Source organism: Alligator mississippiensis, chromosome 13 (genome assembly GCF_030867095.1).
Source record: "Alligator mississippiensis isolate rAllMis1 chromosome 13, rAllMis1, whole genome shotgun sequence".
Taxonomy (NCBI): domain Eukaryota; kingdom Metazoa; phylum Chordata; order Crocodylia; family Alligatoridae; genus Alligator; species Alligator mississippiensis.
The window spans coordinates 44,267,228-44,286,375 of NC_081836.1; the positions used below are offsets into that span (position 1 = coordinate 44,267,228).

A 19,148-nucleotide genomic window follows, 5' to 3' on the forward strand; every position below is an offset into this window, starting at 1 on the left:
GTAATGGCTGTGTGACTGATTCTTACTTTTCATCTCAATCTAATTGATGACTTTTTTTCAAAAAGGAAGATATGAGCTGGTGGCATTTAGCAAAAGAGTACGAAGCAGGGACCCCGAGTTCTAATCTCGCTGCTAAAGATAATTCTCTTGCTGGCAAATAACAGGTTACTCTGTGCTCAGTTTCCAAGCCTCACAAACTATGGATAATGCAGCTAAGTTCACAGGTGTGCTTTTGAGCTCACTTCATATTTATAAAGGACTGAAGATGTAAAAAGCTATGACCCACGTACTGGCATGTGGCCCTTACTCAAGTTATAGGGAGTCAGGATCACTCACAAAAGGATTTTCAAAATCCAGTTAAACATAACGTAGGATGTTAATTCCAACCCATCGTGCAAATCCACCAGGCAACTTCAGTGTTTAGAGAAAGGTGAAAAGGACTCTTCTGAATACAAAACATTATTTTTAGTTCTGTTTCTGTGATTTCCACAAAATATGCGTGATAGCTCCAGAGACCGAAACTTCCCTGCTTTCACTTTCAGAGAACTCCCAGAACAAGATCTCTTGTGTAAGGGTATTTTTTCTCTCATTTGTGCACAGACATTTGAGGATGGGAGTGCAGGAACAAATAATATTTAGACCCACTGTGCATGCCCTTTCCAAGGTGCATACTCAAATCCAGTGTCTCCCACTAAGCTGGCATCATAATGAGTGTTTTGGATTGTTTCTTGATGCAGTCTCCTGCTACATAGTTACCTGTACAGGGTATCCCTGTAAGTCATGCAGCCTTTTGGTGCCATCAGTAACCTGTGTGGCTTTCTCCTATACCAACAAGCAACGTAGCAACCTCTCTCGGCAGTCAGAAGTGCCTTTGATCTTGTGATTACTTTCCACCTGCTCTGCAGGAATTCCACTTGTTGGCACTTGACTGTGACAATGCCTGTTTTTAAAAATGGGAGGAAATACAGTCCTGGCACAGAAAACAGACTTGCTACAAAAAAGATCATCCTTGCAGCTTTATTTAGACTTTCTCCAAACATATCATTGCCCTCTTCTTAGAACGAGGACCTTGATCAACCAGGTCCTTAAGTACTTTGCTTAATTGCACCCAACAGCAAGAGTGAACATTTGAGGAGGTGTACAAAGCCCGTTGTTATTGAGTGATCCATCTGAGCTGTTTACAAAGTCATGCCAACAGAGAGCTATGTTTACAGCTATACATATGCTGTACTTCTGGTAGAGATCTTATCATTAAAATTTGCATCTACCATGCCTAATCTGTCTTAATCCAAATGCATATTTAAATAGAACAGAACCTGGCTAATTCTTACTAATGACTAGGGGACTCATTGCAAATCATTAAATTTTGTCAAGCAGAGTTTACAAGAAACAAGTACAAAAGAAAAAAGGTTATTTTGTTCTTCTCTTTTGTCAATGGTAGCTTAATTTTAATGCTCTCTGTGTGACACTTCATCTATTAATCAAGTACCATAGCATGTTTTCTAAAAAAAAAGAATTGTTAGTAATCTCAGGACTCCATACCATGAGGTGTTCCTACCCTTTGGTGGGAAGACTTCATGTATGCAAATTAGATTTGTACAGCACTACTGTATTAAGAACACAATAGCAATTTTTCAGTCATTCTGCAGGAGACAGAATTCTGGGCCGTGGTACAGAATCATAACCAGCTTTTCAAGGCCTTCTACTGCCTCCATGGGAGGCTTTTGGGAACAAGCCCAAACTGACTTCAGTGACACTGACACATGGCTGTCAGAAGAGATGGAACTGAGCTATAAAATCTGGACTCAGATTTCAATTGTCTCAAAGTTCAGGAGTGTTCGAATCTGGAGGTCAGGGTCAGCTTGGATAGACCAGACTTCAAATACCAATCCACATCTGCCATCAGTATCCAAACAGATGTACACTATGTTCTGCATAGTTAAAGTCAAACAGGGTGGTTCTACTTGTGGTCCCTAACTTGGTTCAGGACCAGGGTAGGAATTTCCTCAGCTGTGGAACTTGGATCCTAATTTTGTTTACAGCCGGCATTACTATGACTCAGGAAGAGAGAGGTTCCTTTTTCCCTCTTCTTGGCTTATCAACTAAAGCATGTCTAGTCTAAATGTAAATTTTAGTTGTGCCCTAATGACCATGTAATCTTGGGGAAGCATTTGGAATCAGCACAGTTCATATGAAATTGGAAAGAGAAATACCTGCAAAGGCCTTGAGAATGATCTGACAGGGTGGTCTGTGTTGCACATTTATTCAGTTTGTCGGGATCAAATGTTAAGATATTTGAAATGCAGCAGGACACAGTTACAGGACTCAATTTCCTAAAAGTTTGTGCTCACCTGGTAAAAAAAATTATGAGTAACTTTGGTTCCCCTAGGATCTTAAGCCTCTGAAGCAGGCATTTGGGCCTAATGTTTCAGCAACCCCCGCAGATTGTACTACTCCCATATGCAGCAAAGGAATATGTGGCTTATCTATGTAATTGTGGCCTTCTCAGCCTTGTGTTTAATAGCATGATATAAATAGGTAGGATTGAGTTAAAATCATGGAGGATCAATATGGCAGTTATCATCAAGATGTTCAAGATATAACAGGCCATTTGTTTGCTTCCACGTGATTACATTGGCCTGGGCACATTACAGAAACCATTGCAAAAAGTTCAGTTCTGCCGTTACAGAAAATGTCAGCCGTAGGACTTTGTAAAGAACCATAGAACTTTTCTGGGGGATCAATAACGCTGGTTGCTTCAGTAAGGGTGTCATAGTATGACCAAAGCAGTAGAAATGAGGATTGTTGATTCATCCATACAGTGGAGAACAAAGAGAAACAAGGACTCCATGCTGAAGCTTGGGAAACTGAGTCACAGCAAGGAAAAGTAATGTATTCAAAGTCATACACTAGTCAAGGGATAGAACTTTAATCTATTGTTTCTGAGTCTAATACCTTAAACCGTGTCAATTCTGCCTCCTGTGATTCCGGAAAGTAAGGTTCGATTCCTGACCTTTGCTTCAACCGCCTGTTCATCTTGCCCTGTAAGAATAAGAGCTTCTCCTCACATTTGTTTCAAGGTCAGGACTAATTTGATCTCTAAAACTGTTCATTTCCTCTGACTTTAGATGTGTGTCTCACTACAACTGAAAGAGCCAGATGGAGGTTCTCATCTCCCAACTTTTATTTGTCTTTCCTTAGAAATAATATATGATGACAGCAGTGTTAGCACCTGAAATGGCTGACAACCCATGGCTGCCTGAAAGAAATCAAACTATCTAAATAATAGCAAAAAGTAAAAGCAAAACATTTGGTACCGTACACAGATTTCCATGATAAAGTTATGCAGTGATCTGTGATTTATCCTAGAGCAGGTAATATAATGCATGGGGGTGGAGCGTAGCAGACATCTCCCCCTCAGACATTTTGTGGAAGGAAGCTAGGGTTATTATAGGACAAGAATACAGTCTCCCAGGTCACACATCATCTGAAAGGGGCCAGGGATAAGCCAGTGCCATTATTTTCCTTATCCCCTCCACACACCACACTTTGCACTAATCAGAGCAGTTAGGAGGTACCATTCAAAGAGGCAGACCCTATTCTTTCACTCTGCAGAGCTCTGTCAGGGATTGTTGCTACTAAAGCAATGTGTCATTTGCACAGTTTTACCCAGTCTTTGTAACGGGTAATTCTCATTATGGCATCAACTTTCCTTGAGCAGTTAAATGTTCAGGATTCTCAAAATTCAACTGCCACAACTCCATGGGGGAGAAATTCTCATTGCAAGCAATAATCCTATTAGTTTTTATGCACTACTGAATAGCAAACCAATCCTGCAAACCTATATTCATGAGTGATCTTTATTCACCTGAACAGTTCCATTAAAGTCAACGGCATGATTTGAGAGAGTAAGAATTACTTGCATAAGTAAAGTTTGCTGTGCCAGGACCTATGATTGTGCAAATTTAATAATAAAAGCAGCAATCCCAACTATTTTAACGCACATGGGAAATGATTAATTAACAAGGAATAAAGTGACTCTTACAGCCCTGCACACAGCAACACAGGGCTATTCAATACCCTGCAAAATTGATTTCTCAGGCCTTGCTTGGCCTGACACAATATCCTTAAAGCAGTTTCAAAGCAAGTCACCAGTCTGAATAGTAATAGTTACCATAGTATAACTATGCTTCCTGGGACTGAAGCGCATAGCAGTACTTAAGAAGATAGATTGGCTAGGACCACACAGACCCAGCCTATTAAAAGAGTTTTCCCAAGGCTGTAATTATATTCAACAATTCCAAATCCACAAGCTTTGCAGAAAGATAATGCCTCCAAAAACTAGCTTTATCACTGCAAAGGAATTATGCCCCTCTTCAATTTTTTTTCCCCTTAATTAAAGCCATTTTATTGACGTACTGTATTTACAATGTCTGGTTCATATTTTTTTTGGCAAATACTGGGTTATAATATGCAAACCCATACTTTTGCAAAGAAAAATCACTTTCCTTTGTGATATGTTCAGTCTGTAGGTTGGGCTTTCATTTTGTTTTACTTCAAAGGAAGTCTGAATGAACGTACCTCCACTAGAATGCTTCTATAAGTGACTCCACTCAATGAAGCAATTAGATGTCCATCAGAAGAAGGGACCTTTATGATTCTGCAAATGCCTGATTACATAAGTACTGCTTATTCAAATAATTCCACCGAAGTCAGTAGACGTGGGCATCATACTGAGATTGCAACATGAAGTGTCATTAATTTTCACATACAAGGAAGAGCAGAAACAAGTCAGGAACCCTATATAATTATTAAGAAAAAGGGCTGAAGAAGATCCCATTAAGAAATATGATTTTTTTGTTTGTTTACTAAGTTCCAACAGCAACAAATCACAGCAAATAAATATTATTTCATAAAATCCACCCCTAAGAGCAAGGAAACAAAAATCCTGTACAAGATCTGGACCTGGGCTGAGATCTTAATCTCATACACACCAAGACCTAGCTGAGCTGGTGGACTGCTTCTAGACCGACTGACATCTTCCAAGATGGAGCAAGTTGCCTTGGCTGGTGACAGCTATATAGTCCCTTAGCTCCACCCCTTTTTTGTCTTAGCCAATCAGTCCCCTTGGCCTCCATAAAGCTTCAGAGGGGAGCAGGCCAGCCCACACCCTAGCACTACTTCCTTAATAAGAGTAGGTGGTGCTACATTAAGTTATAAATAGCAGCTCTTTCAAATTTTTCCATATCTTTCAGAACAAGCTCCAACAGTCTGTAACAGCTAGCTGCAGAGACACCTGTAACTTGTCCCAGGGCTACTGGTTTAAGGTAAGTACAGTTGGAGAAAGGCAAGGAGAAGCCATCTTCTCTAGAGACATTATGTGTAACTCAGTAACTGACCGTACTGAATTATCCCTGGCATTGGATCCACCCTTGGGTTTCTATATTCTCTGCAAGGGCTTCCTCCCTGGGAAAACATGGCCCAAGCCATTGCTCTTCAATAGAAGCAACTTTTAGGCTCAACCCCAGAAGGTGCCAAGGGATGAAAGCTCTTGTGTTCAGTGATCATTCAGAGCACACATGGAAAGCAGCAGACTTTTGTTAAGCTTCTTCACTTTGGGTTCCTGAACAGCATGGCTTAATGGCCATAATGGGGGTTCTCCATGCTTCCCAGGGGATGTTCAAAACTGCCTGGGAGCTTGAGGGCAAAGGATTGCAGGATGTGTCATCTTTGTGCACCTGATCTGAGGCAAACCAAATTGTATTTGCATATTGGTTATGTTTATTGTTGGGGGCCAGGGATTCCCCCCAAAAGCAGTTCTGGAAAAGTTCTTCTGGTAACATTTGAACTGTTTTCTTTCACTGTCCATTAATGGATGAGATTGTGTTCCTACATCAGCACTTTTGTGATGTTGTGTGGCTATTTATAATAGTGTATACTCTGGCAGGGGAGGGAGGCAAAGTCCAGCCCATGGGCTGGATCTGGCCCACAGTGGACTCCATTTCCCAGCAGCCCCTTTCCCGTGGGCAGGAGCATGCAGTGAGTGGATTGCAGCTCTGCCACAAAATCCCAACCTTGGCCCTGGAGCAACTCCTTGCCCAGCCATGCGCTCTGCCAGCACTGCTTGGGCTGATCCTCCTGGAAACCTTGGCCCCGCGGCTCCTGGGGTCTCCTTGGGAACTGTCTGCAGTGATGTGGGAAGGGGCTCTTGGGAAATGGAGTCCAGCTGCCAGCCGGCTTCACTATTTTGCCCACCCGTAGTATACTCCCTGTCCACTCAAGGATTGAGGTATGGCATTGGAGCCTGAAAAGCAATCCTGTTTGATTCATTACAGCATTGGCTCTATTTCAAAGCACTCTTGCAGCTAGTCCATCATGTCACAGGAATGGTAGTTTAGCAGCTAGTTTGGAAGGCCATGTTCTGCCACTGATGCATGGTGAGATTATGGAGAAGTCACTTAATCTGCTCATGCCTCATTTTACTCATTTGTAAAATGGTTGCTTAAATACCCAACCAGGAGAGTGTGGGGTAAGGGGTGATAAGCTTTGTTACTATTGGTTCAGCAGTTGGAGACCCTCGAAAGAAAGGTTCTATGGATATGCAAAATATCATACTGAATTTATTCACTACCTTGAAAACTGTTTCAGAAATTCCCCTTCCTCTCTAAACTTCTTTGTTGGGATTTCCAGTGCAGTCTCTTAATTTTAGACACATCTTGGTTTTGGACACTTATCAATTTTATTATAATCTATATGTTGTGTATCTAAATCCCTAAATCCCCTAGACAGCTCTGAGAAACAAAACTGCTTATAATTATGAATAAAGAAAATAAATACATTTTCAGCTCATTTCTCCACAGTTCTTGGGATTCTCAAAACTCAAGGCTTTGGATCCATATAGGCCTATTCAGATCCTATTTAAGTTTCCATTGCAATGATTTAATCTAGTACTAGAAACATAGCAGCTATGCAGCAGCATGTTCCTGAGGCATTTTACTATTACAGAAAGCACACACTTCAAGTATGGGGACTAACAATATTACTCCTATATGTAAATGAATTAAGTAATTTACTGTTATTAGTCTGATACCATAATTGTTTTTCCCCCCAAATAAAACTTGCATAATATAAAAAGATTTGACTTAAAATTCAAAGTACATTTTAATGTGATCTCATTTACAAAAGCATATCACCCTGTTACATATGGCAAGGAAATGAAATAATTCTTACAACAGATTAGTATTCAAGATTACATATTTCGCTTTCAAACGTATTCTGCCTATATATGTTTTTAATCCCCCACTAAATTTAAATTCAGGTTTTTTTACATTGAGAGCAACCTACCTCCTATCTTGTCACTCCTGATTTTTCATTACTGCTCACTGATGATCTGCACTCATTAGCATACAAGGACAGTGGTCGTATTCTTCAAGGGAGAGAATCTGACTTGTTTCTTGTTGCCTCTAGGAACAGTTTAAAATTAGATTGTGTTAGGGAGGCAGACTTCAGACAGATGCACCCACAAAGTCCACAGTTACACCTACATGCAGGGCACTGGACTAGATTAATTTATTAGAATAAGTGGTAGGCCAGAAAAAGGTCTAGTTGGCAGCTAATATCAAGTGGAGTGCTCCCGGGACCAGTTTTGTCCAATATCTTCATTAACAATCTGGAAGATGGCATAGAGCGCACCCTCAACAAGTTTGTGGATGGTGCCAAGCTGGGAGGAGTAGTAGATACATTGGAGGGTAGAGCTAGGATTCAGGGTGACCTAGACAAATTGGAGGATTGGGCTAGAAGAAATCTCATGAGGTTCAATACGGACAAGTGCAAAGTCCTGCACTTAGGACAGAATGATCCCATGCACCAGTACAGGCTGGGGGTTGACTGGCTGGGCAGCATCTCTGCAGAAGGAGACATAGGGGTTACAGTGGACAGTAAGATTGATATGAGTCAGCAGTGTGCCCTTGTTGCCAAGAAGGCCAACAGCATACTGGGCTGCATTAGTAGGAGCATTGCCAGCAGATTGAGGGAAATAATTATTCTGCTTTATTCTGCACTGGTTAGGCCACATCTGGAGTACTGTGTCCAGTTTGGGGCCTCCCACTACACAAGTTGGAGAGAATCCAGCAGAGGGCAATGAAAATGGTTCAGGGGCTGGGGCACATGACTTCTGAGGAAAGGTGAGAGAACTGGGTTTATTTAGTCTGCAGAAGAGAAGACTGAGAGGAGATTTGATAGCAGCCTTTAACTATGTGAACTGGGGCTCCAAAGAGGATGGAGCTGGGCTGTTCTCAGTGGTGACAGATGACAGAGCAAGGAGCAAAGGTCTCAAGTTGCAGCAAAGGGAAGTTTAGGTTGGATATTAGGAAAAACTTTCTCCCTAGGAGGATAGTAAAACACTGGAACAGGTTACCTAGAGAGGAGGTAGAATCTCCATTCTGGGAGGTTTTTAAGGCCTGGCTCGACAAAGCACTGGCTAGGATGATCTAGCTGGGGATGGTCCTGCTTTGAGCAGGGGAGTTGGACTAGATGACTCCTGAGGTCCCTTCCAACCCTAATTTTCTATTTTTTTTAAAAAGACACTTGGTGTTGACAATAAAGGAAAACTCTGGAGATGGTACAAAAACAGCTATGATTCAGCTCTGCACTTCAGGGACTGCCCTGTGTCAGTCCTCCTTCCTTCTCACGTCCCTGTGACAACATATTTAACAAAATTCACAGATTTGTTGGAATATGATAGGGTCACACCGTGAGTCCTTCTGCTATGCCCTGAAACTTGCTACCTCTGGGCTATTGACTGTACACCTTAGAATCCGCACCTCACCAGCCCCTGCCCTGCATTACTGAGGCAAGGCAGCTCCCTGGCTGCAGACCATGATGGGGATTAGTGACTCAGCGTGCTGCTCATATCAGCTTTGAACTCGCGGGCAAGCGAGTCTGTCTAGACTTAACTGAGCAGAGTGCCAAAAATTTCTTACCATTCATCGGCTCTCAGATCCACAATAAGAAACATATCCCAGCACTCTCAATAAAGGTCCTCACACCCTCAAATTTAAAAATATCTGGCTCTGAATCCTCTGAGCTCACTGCTCCTCCTGATCTCTTACTTTGTGTGTGTTGTTATGGAAAATCAGGTTTTTGGCTTTGTTTGGGGATAACTTTGGGACAACAAAGAATCGAGCCTATACAGATAAGAGCAGAATGCATGTGGGGTGATGCAGATAAATAATCTAAACAGGAAGGCAGACCGGGATATCGCCAGTCTGCTTTTTACACTAATACTGTAGTTAGAAAGGAAGTTGATGTTTGGTGTGGTAAGTGTAAAAATAGTAGCATGCTAATGAAAAAGTGGACTACAATATGCACCATCCAGTGAGATAGATGGGTCTCATTACACGAGAAGTTTGCCTTGGCAATGTCATTGTTCCCTCAAAGGCCAGATAATTCCATGGTGGCATGTGAGTTTGAGTGTAAGTCAGTATAGGTTGTTTGCTCTTTTTGTACATTGGACACGTCTACACATGCTATTAATGAGCCTGAATAAACTCCAGTGCAGTTCACGCTGGAGTGAGTGGCTTCCCAGGTGCAGCTGGGGTGGAGCAGCCCCAGCTGGCAGGGGCCTGGAGACTCAGCCTGCCAATCCAGGGCTGCTCCCCCTTGGCTCAATGTGCTTGTGGAGGGGTTGGCTGGGGCACGAGGGTGCAGTGTAGGGCTAGCTGGCAGGATAAGTACTATCCTGTAGCACCCTTGTGCCCCAGCCAGCCCTGGTCACAGTCTACACGTGTGTTTGAGCACATGTAATTACTCTGCTGTAGGATAGTACTTGTCCTGGACAGTATTATCCTACAGCAGAGTTAATTAGTTTACTGAACCCTAATAGGAGTGCACATATAGACTGTGACACTTTACTACAGAGCTAATTAGTCAACTCTGCAGTAAAGAGCACTGGTAGATGGACCCATTGTGACTAATCAGTCTGCTAAGGCTCATCTGTCCTTGAACGTGCCCTGGAATCACTCAATTTCTCTCGTTCCATTTGTCTTTTGTGGCTGTGTTTTTAAAGCGGAGTTCTCTTTTGTGAGGCGCACACTTTGGGCACATCTACATGTGCCACTATGGCGCCGTTGTTACTGCACCACCCTTTAGTACTCCCTTTGGAAGTACTTAAAATGGTGTAGTAACAGCCAGTACAGATGCCATGTGTCCCCTGCCCACCCAGCGCGCAGAAGGCACATAGTCTTGCTCAGCTGTCAAGGCAGTGACACGCAGAGCCCTGGTGCGCAGCGGGAGCCTGCCTCCGCCCTGCATACAAATCCAGGGGGCACATGTCCCCCAGGTCTCCCCCAGGGTGCCTGCACCAGTGGGAGCCCCCCCCAACTTCCGGTGCCCCTGGATCAGCCAGCCAGCCGAGCCGTGGCTCCATCCCACAACGTGTCCCAGGGCCCCAGTCACCCAAGCCCCACCCCACCCACTCCCCCACTCACTGTGGGGGCCTCGATCTGCCCCTCTACCCCTCTCCCTCCACCCTTTCTCTAACACACTTACCTGCTGGGCAGTGTGTATCTGCATGTCTGCTCCTCACTCCCAAGCCACAGCCTCTGCAGCCCTGCTGCTGCCCCTCACTCCTGACCCATAGTACCCACATCCTGCCAGGGTAGGCAGGAACCCCCCCTGCCCCAGCTCCAAACCCCCCACACACACCCACAGCCCCCTACACCTTCACAACCCCTCCCCCATGCACACAACCTCCACGCACCTGCCAACCATACAAAGTACCTGCATAATTTTGCATAACTTTGAGTTTTCCTGCGCATAATATTGAGTTTTTAACTGTGCAATTAAAATCACGATTGATTGTGACTCATTTTTTTAATTGCTCACCTAATCGTGATCAAATTCTTTAATCGTTTGACAGCCCTACTGCGATAAATGTATTGCATGAGCATATTTAAGTAGATGCATATAATGTGGATAGGCAAAAGCAGCACAGTAGAAGTATCTTTTAAGTTTAAGTTTTACTCAGCCCTCCCACGAATAATATTTTCTCCCTCAGCCTATGGTTGCATGTAGATGCGCCCTTTGAGTAGAGAACTGAAATATTGTCACAAAAGACCAGGGACTGGAACTGATGCAGTGCCATTAACAGCAAGGGAGACGTGCTGATTTATGCCTGGTGAGGAGCTGACCCTAAATATCCAAAGATACTTAAACTTGATAGATAATTTTGAATCCTTGTTGAACAGCCCTGGTTTGTAAGTGCCAGGGTCTGAGAGAGGTGCTGGGACCTCTCACAGCAAGGAGGTAGCAAGAACACTGTGAAGTATATTTTGCAGTGTCTGTCACCAGCCAGAGTTATTGACTCCTCGCCCCCATGCAAATATAAAAGGAGCTTGGAAATTAGACCAAAACCATGAGAAAAGAAAACCGAAGGGGGAAAAAACCTAATTAAAAACTGTGAGCAAGAAAAAGAGAGAATGTCTGCCAGGATTTCCAGGTATCTGAGAAAAGGCAAAATATCAGGGGATTGTATTCATTTAATCATGCTTCCCTGCCACCTGTCTGTTGAAATGGTTTTACTCTTCATAAAGAATCCAAGACATGGCCTTGCAAATGCTACTTGGGATCCAATTCAGTTTTTCAGCTCAGCAGCTAAATTTTCTTCTTGTTGGCCCCTGATTGCTAACTGGTTCGTTTTCATCTCCTCACTTTTCTTTTACAGAGGCAACATCTTCACCCACCACCAACTAACATTAATCAAGCCAGTTTCAATATAACAGATCAGAATTGGGCAATTCACATAGCAAAACAGATCAACAAAAAATATGATGTTTTCATTCCTTCGTGCCACTTCACACTGTTACTTAATAACTGTATAGAAAAATGTTTCCTACTAAAAAGATCTCTTCATTATCATTTATAGCACCAAGGTACAACACAATATTTTTCTGGTTGTGATTTCAAGATCCCGACCTTTCCGGGCCAGAGCCTCAACTGATGTCAAGCAGGATGGCTGAACTAATGTGAACAGAATGGTGCTGATTTACATCAGCTCAATGAAGAGGTGCTGTTATCCAGCCTTAGTCTGAAAGCAAACGTGCTCTCATTTCTTTCATTGGTCTTGAAGATGTTATAAAACAAACCAAAAAATCTACCAAGCTAAGTACACAGTCAAAAAAAAGCCCATGGCTGAATTGATTCAGTCTTTGCAGGTTAGTCTAAACTGCATGGATTGAACCGATAAGCTAGGGTTACCATATTTCCAGTTCCAAAAAAGAGGACATCTGTTGTGCGGAGGAGGCAGTGATATGCCAGTGTCCTGGCCCTGCCCATTCTGTTGCCCCTCAATCCCAAGCCACAGCCCCCCCCCCGCCCCCACAGCCCTGCTGCTGCCCCTCACGCCCGACCCACAAATCCCAGTCCTTCCAGTGCCCCTCACTCCCAAACTGCAGTACCCTGCCACCCTGGGCCATGCTGGTGCCCCTCACTCCCAATCTGCAGCCCCCCCATCCCTGCTGGTGCCCCTCCTGACCTGCACCATGTGGCAATGCCAGTGCCCTGCCCTTCTGATGTACTCTCCCCGACCTCCCTGGTGCCCCTCACTCCCAAGCCATAGTCCCCTCAGTCCCCGCAGTGCTCCTCACTTCAGACCCGCAGCCCCTTGCTCCCCCCCAGCCCCATCCCTGTGATCATAGGCACTGGCCCCAGTGCTGCTGGGCCAGCCACACAGCTCCCTCTGCCCCTCAAGGGCTCCCACCCCCTTCCCAGCTGGAGAGGCAGGCACCTCCCCTGCCCTGCTGCAGCTTCAGACTCACCCCTGCACCATAAATATGCCTACACGCACACGCGTGCATACAGACACACACACACACTGGCAGTCCCCAAGCCCCTGCCTTCCAACCCCCACCCCTCACAGACTTACCATATACAGCTGCCAGGCTGCTCCTACCCCCTGCCTGGCTACATGCTGACCACATGTGTGTGCGCCCTGCCTCCAATCTCCCTGCCCCCAGCCCCATGTAGCTCCTTGCTAGGGCAAGCCAGGAAGTGCTGGAAAAAGCTTTGAAGTTGAGCAAAGCAAAATCCTGAACATTTGATCATATTTAAAATAAACACCTGGACTGAGATTGGAGGATCTAAAAGGAGGCCATGTCCAGGAAAACCTGGACGTATAGCGTATAGTAACCCTACAATAAGCAAGTGAACAGACATTCGCTTTTGATTCTGGAAATACAGCCATATGCCTGCCGTGGCCCAGGACCAAAACCAGGGGAGCGGGGGCACTAGAGCACACCTTCCTGCTCTGCTGGAGCAGACAGCTTGGGCCAAGGCTAGCCCACCCACCCTGTGAAGGGAGAGATGCAAGACATCCTGGGATGTTGGGGGCTGTGAATGAACTTGAATCTGAAGGGAATCCTGGACAGAAGTTCAAGAAACCCATTTAAACTGAATCAGTTAAGTCTGATACTACATCCATCCAGGTTTCTCTTAAACTGGTTTTGGCCATTTTGAAAGTGGTTTAAGTGCACTTAACTTCTGGACTAGGGACAGAAATTACACATAAACCAGTATAAGTGGTTCAAATCTGTAACACAACAGAAGTTCAGCCCAAGGCTGTCTGTACTTTTGAATGTCTGTACTTAGCCTGGTGTTCTTTTTTCTTTCTGAGAAATTTCCTAATAACTCACTTAGAAGTTTTTTTTTAAGGGCTTTCCTTCTTTCTGGCTTTTCCTTGTTTCTTTGAGAGAACACTTCAAGCTGACTTTGCCAATATTTGAAGCATGTGCTCTTGTCAGACTCTCTTTACATCTGTCGCTCCTTTGGATGCTCTTTTAAAAAAAACCAAAAACCATTTATGTTGTGGGGTTGTTCTGAAAGTATACACCGTGGTTGAGTTGGCAGTTTGGAGACCTACAGTCAAATGCTGTGCTGTGCTGTGCTTCAAGGTCTCTCACTGCCAAATAGAGCCAAGGTCCCCCAGCTCCATAAGCCAGATCCAGTGGATCCACAAGCTGCATCCATTTACATGTTGCCAACTGTAGATGGCATTAAATTGCATGAAATAGCTCTGTCATGCAAAAAAGTATCTTAGTTTGGACTTAAACAATCTCAGGCCATTGCGCAAGCTCATGCCACTGCCTCAGCATTGTACCGCTAACCCTAGGTTGCCAACTCCTGACTTAGACGGCTCTGTCTAAAGTATAGCACCCCACAGGACTGCCCTATGGGTCACAGTGTTGTGTGTTGTGACCCCAATTCCAGTATGCACTGTTCTACCCTCTTATACCAGGACCTCGAAAAGGGGCCTTGGAAGGCAGCCTTTGGGTTGTCCTGCACATACCTGTGTTGGAGACTTTGGTAGACTTTCTGAGCTCTTTGCAACAGAAGATTTGCTCTTTTATTTTTCCACAGTCAAGAAACAATTGAAAGCTAACAACCGGCATTTTCTGAGGGATGCCTTAAGTCTACAAAAGGTTGAGAACCACTGATCTAGCATGTCCCTGTTAAAAACAAAATCAAGACACTGCCTGTATTATCCATGTTCTAGCTCATTAGTGTGAAATGGTGGCACTGATACTGTTTTGCTCTTATTCAAGTGTTAATATTGTAATGTCAGGTGAGGCAGGAGTAGAGTGGAAACTAATATCACTATATTATATATATATATATATAAATAAAATGGTCACTGTGCATTTTCCATATTAATGTATTTGAACCAGTTCCTCTGGATTCCTAAGATCTGTCAAGAATTAATAAACCATTTGAGTAAGTATTCCCTAATACTTGATTGAGAATTAACAAACCATTTGAATGAGTATTTTGCTGCTATGGGAAAAGGCCACCTCATGGGCATGCTTTATTATTCTAGAAAGTAAAGGTGTGATGAATCCATGCTTGAAAGTAGAGTGGAAGACTTAAGGCTCTTTGTTTCAGCTTACAAACTGCAATTTGTTGCTAAGAGACTATATAAAGTGATGCCATTAAAATACATCAGAATCCACATGTGGTTATATAATACCAAGTCCTTTTATAGAAATGCAAATTAGGCATGTGCTAAATATGCCTGCGGTATGTGTTGAATGTGATAAGGGGATTTCTGTTGCAACCAAAAGTAGCCTGGTCTCCCAGAGGGGGTAGGAAATAGAGACACTGAATTGATTTAGTTCTTCTCCCCGTTCCATTTCCAAATTATTTTAATAATAATTTACAAGCAATTCAATTGCTGCTTCACAACTGGTTCTTACACAATTAGTACCAGAACAAATTTAAATTACTGATATTATTGTGTTATTTATAAACACACTTTTTCTGATATTTTAGAAAGAATGTAGTGACATGACAGATGCTTTGTTTTTTTCAATATCATGTTGTCAAAGCACTGTTGTTTGATAGACTTACTACTACTTATTCCTAAAAAGATCATGCTGTGTGATAAAGTCTCCGTCTTCTGGATGCCATTTGCACCAATTTAAACAGAGGTTTGCTAGTGAAGCAATTGCATTAAATACCTCTACCATACAAAATGTTTTAGTTTGGGATCAAACAAGCTCATGCCATTGTAACTTTTGTACTTCCTCAGCATTATACAGCTAACCCAAACCTGCCTTTGGTTTGTACTCTTTGAGGACCGTTTACCTGATGTAAATGTGTGCATAAGTCAGTGGACCTATAGTAATTCATACCAGTTGCTGGCCCAAACAATTCCACGGGTCCAGCCAGCAGGACCTGAGGACCTCCTAGGGAAGCAATTTTTCAGGACCTTTCAAAATAGGATGAATATACGTCAAATCCAAACCTATGTTTCTAATGATAGATTAGGTCTGGGTCTACAGCAAAACCCATACTTACACTTTAAAAGGTAACTGTGGTCTCGTCCAAAGTGTTCTGACAAACTCTTCTTGGCCACACGTAACAGTGCATGTCACACCCATCTATAAGTGATACACTGCTGGAGGGAAAGGTGATGAAGTTAGACCCTATGAAGACGGACAAAGAAAACTACCATATTTTGTTCATGCCTTTCCTTTCTTTCTTATCTTGAGTTCCTTTGTCAGTATTAATTGTGAACAGGCAGTGAGCAGGACCGAAGGGTTGGCATATGGCCAAAAGAGGGCACTAAAACAAGTAACAACAAAATCTCCAGGAAGGACTAGAAATAGAGTGAAATGTAAGATGCTTAAGGGAAAATGAGACTTGTGAATTGCTCAGGTGGATTCTAACAGTGCAATGGAGTGTGAGAGCCACAGGTTTTTCTCTTGCTAATTTCTATGCATGTGGCTTCGGTATCACTGACTCTGGAAATGGTATGCACAAATAAAAGCAAAGTCAGTGAAACCTAGACACCCCCAGCCCAGTCTTATATAAGATTTTTATATATATATATATATATATATATATATATATATATATATATATATAAAATTGCCTCCCTAGGAGGTGCTCAGGTCCTATAAGATGCTGAGGAAGTACAGAAGTTACAATGGTATGAGCTTGTTTGATCCCAAACTAAGACACTTCTTTGCACGGTAGAGGTATTTAATGCAATTGCCTAACTAACAAATCTCTGTTTAAATTAGTGCAAATTATTTACTTATAACCGGAGTACTATATATATATATATATATATATATATATATATATATATATATAGTACTCCGGTTATAAATATATAGTATAAATATATAGTAAATATATATAGTACTCTGCTTATAAATAAGGGGGGAAAGCATTTCTCTTAAAATGGGAAGACTCCACTCTCTTGTAAGCAAACAATGCATGGCTAAACTCCATCCCAGAAGAAATCATGAGATGAAGCACAGTAACTGTATACACCATTAGGAAAGAATGGCAGAACTAGTCAGGTATTTTCTCAGTGTAACCTTTTCATTCACAAAGATGCCAACTGGATGAAACTAAACCTTTTTTTCCTTTTGTGAGAAAGGGACACTTTTGATAAATTTCATATTTCAAAGAAAAGTTGATGATGAAGTTGCAGTTGCTGAAACATCCAGTTTTGCTATTTTTAAACAAAAAAGTTCAGTTTGAAATTGTGTTTGTTTTAAAATTTAATTTCGAGTAAAATATAATAAAACAATGAAGGTTAGAAAGGAAATGTTTTGACTGACCCAAACCAACATTTTTCTTGAGTTCACAAATACATTTGAGATTTGGACTTTTTGCCTTTACTCGGGATGGAGTCTTTCTCCTTGAAAATTCAGCCCCCACCCCGCCCTTGGGACAGGAAAGCCATTTCCCATCCAGCTCTAACAGAAGGGGCCAGGTTCTGCAGCTTCTCAGTTTCCACTTTCTCCTCATCCAGATAATGCCATTGACTTTAATGGGAGGCTTATTTGAGTACAGGGCATAATGCAAATTGAGCCACAGATCTGTAGCCAAATAAATCTACAGAGAGTCGTGTCCCCCCAAGACCACTCCACTGGTCTAGGCTCTGCATTGTAGATTGTAGTGAAGGCAGAGGTAGGACTAATACAACATTGGGATACATTTCCTCTTTGGAGTCCCAGGAGTAGCTACAGTGAAAATAATTTGTAGTCTAATTCCACAGCAAAGGGGCTGTATCTTTGTCTGGTCTAGTCCTAAGGCCATCAGCCATTTTAGTATGATAAGTACAAGTCTAGCACTCATGCCAAATATGCCAGTGGTGTCATGCTGCCTTATCAAAGGAGCCTTAGGTCAAGTAGAAAATGTCCCCCGTGTTCCTGAACTGCAGAAAATTCCTCAAGTTATATTTCTGATCATCTTTGAATTAGAAACAATCACATATTACATTATTGCAGAGGTTATAGAAAGCACATAGTAGCAGAAGATTGTGAATGTATCGAATTAAAGGAAAGAAAATCCCATTTCCTTGCCGATTCACTGACCCAAGTGAACTGTCGTTTCTTGTTTTAACGTGTGACTTCAAAAAATGCCAGTTAGTTTCACAATTCAAAAACTTTTTCTGAGACATTTTCTAATTGGTAGTTTAGGCAGATATATTGTATGTAAGTTAAGTAATGTCTAGAAACATTGAGCCAAACCAAATATTATGTGCTCTCATTTTCAACTATAAATTGGACATTATCAGAAAGAAAGGATAATGTGTTGAGGAATATTTTGCAGTGGAGAAAGCTTACTTTACCAGGCCAGGATTTTCAAAAGGAGGTGTTGAAAGTTAAGATTTCTAAAAAAAAAAAGCTGAACATTCGTCTCCGTGCCTTTTTTGCTTTGCTAGGGGCTTCTGCATTTTCAGTACTTCTGAGAAATCAAGCCAATGGTTTTAGATGCCAAAATGAATTTAACTTTGGTTGCCTCCTTTTAGGAGTCCTGGTCCTTGAGTCCTTTGACAGAGTCATTTCTCTTTGAGAGTTTCATCAAAAATATCTTAACACTAATGGGTTGCATAAGTGAATTTAGCAATTTGAAAAGCACAGATGCTGATGTATTGAGCCATACAACACACTGCCTGAAATGCTCCCAAGACCTGCTCTTTGCAGCTGGCTGGGAAGAGCCCACACCTAAGGATTCTGACAGATGTCTTTCTCCAGGCCTCTCTTCCAACTGCAGTTTTTCAGAAAGGAGGAAAAAACTGTACCTCATCAAGAAATAAGAAATTATTTAATGCTGAGAAAGTGAAGTCTAGGAAACCTAATGCCTTGCACTTGGTAATTATGCTCTTTCCTTTGCTGCTGGCATTATTCACAGGCACATCTGGAGTACAGGCATGCTTCCTTAGAGCAGTAGTGCAAAAACCCTCTGAGGAAGAAGCAGGCAGCAGCAACACTTCATGGAGAGTGAAGTCATCAGTTCAGCAGCGTACCCAGCCTCCACCCCCTTAGCAGTCATATCCCTGTAGGGAGATCTGAGACGGCCCCTTCCCACCTGAAACAGGAAGGTATGCAGCACTGAAAGCAGTCAGAATTCAAAGTGACAGGTCTAAATAAAATCACTTCTGCTTTCATCTCTTCCTCCCAGGTGCACAATATTGTCCCAATCCCTGATTAATGAGCTGATTTAAATAATTAAAATCCCAGCCTCCTCTCTCCCGGCTGCTGAATCCCAGCCTGAGCTTTATTTAATGCACACCTTTTTAAAATTTATTCTAGGCCAAGACTTCACTCTGTTCCCTGCTTCCCACTTATTTCTGG

General features: G+C 42.6%; 1 long non-coding RNA gene across 1 annotated transcript in view; it reads left to right on the top strand.

The window, feature by feature from the left end:
• The first annotated feature begins 5,259 nt into the window (after positions 1 to 5,259).
• Positions 5,260 to 19,148, top strand: part of LOC109284953 (uncharacterized) — an 81,737-nt gene continuing 67,848 nt past the window's right edge. Inside the window, exon 1 of the long non-coding RNA XR_002092603.2 lies at positions 5,260 to 5,327. This is a non-coding gene — a long non-coding RNA (uncharacterized LOC109284953). The remainder of the gene's footprint in view (positions 5,328 to 19,148) is intronic.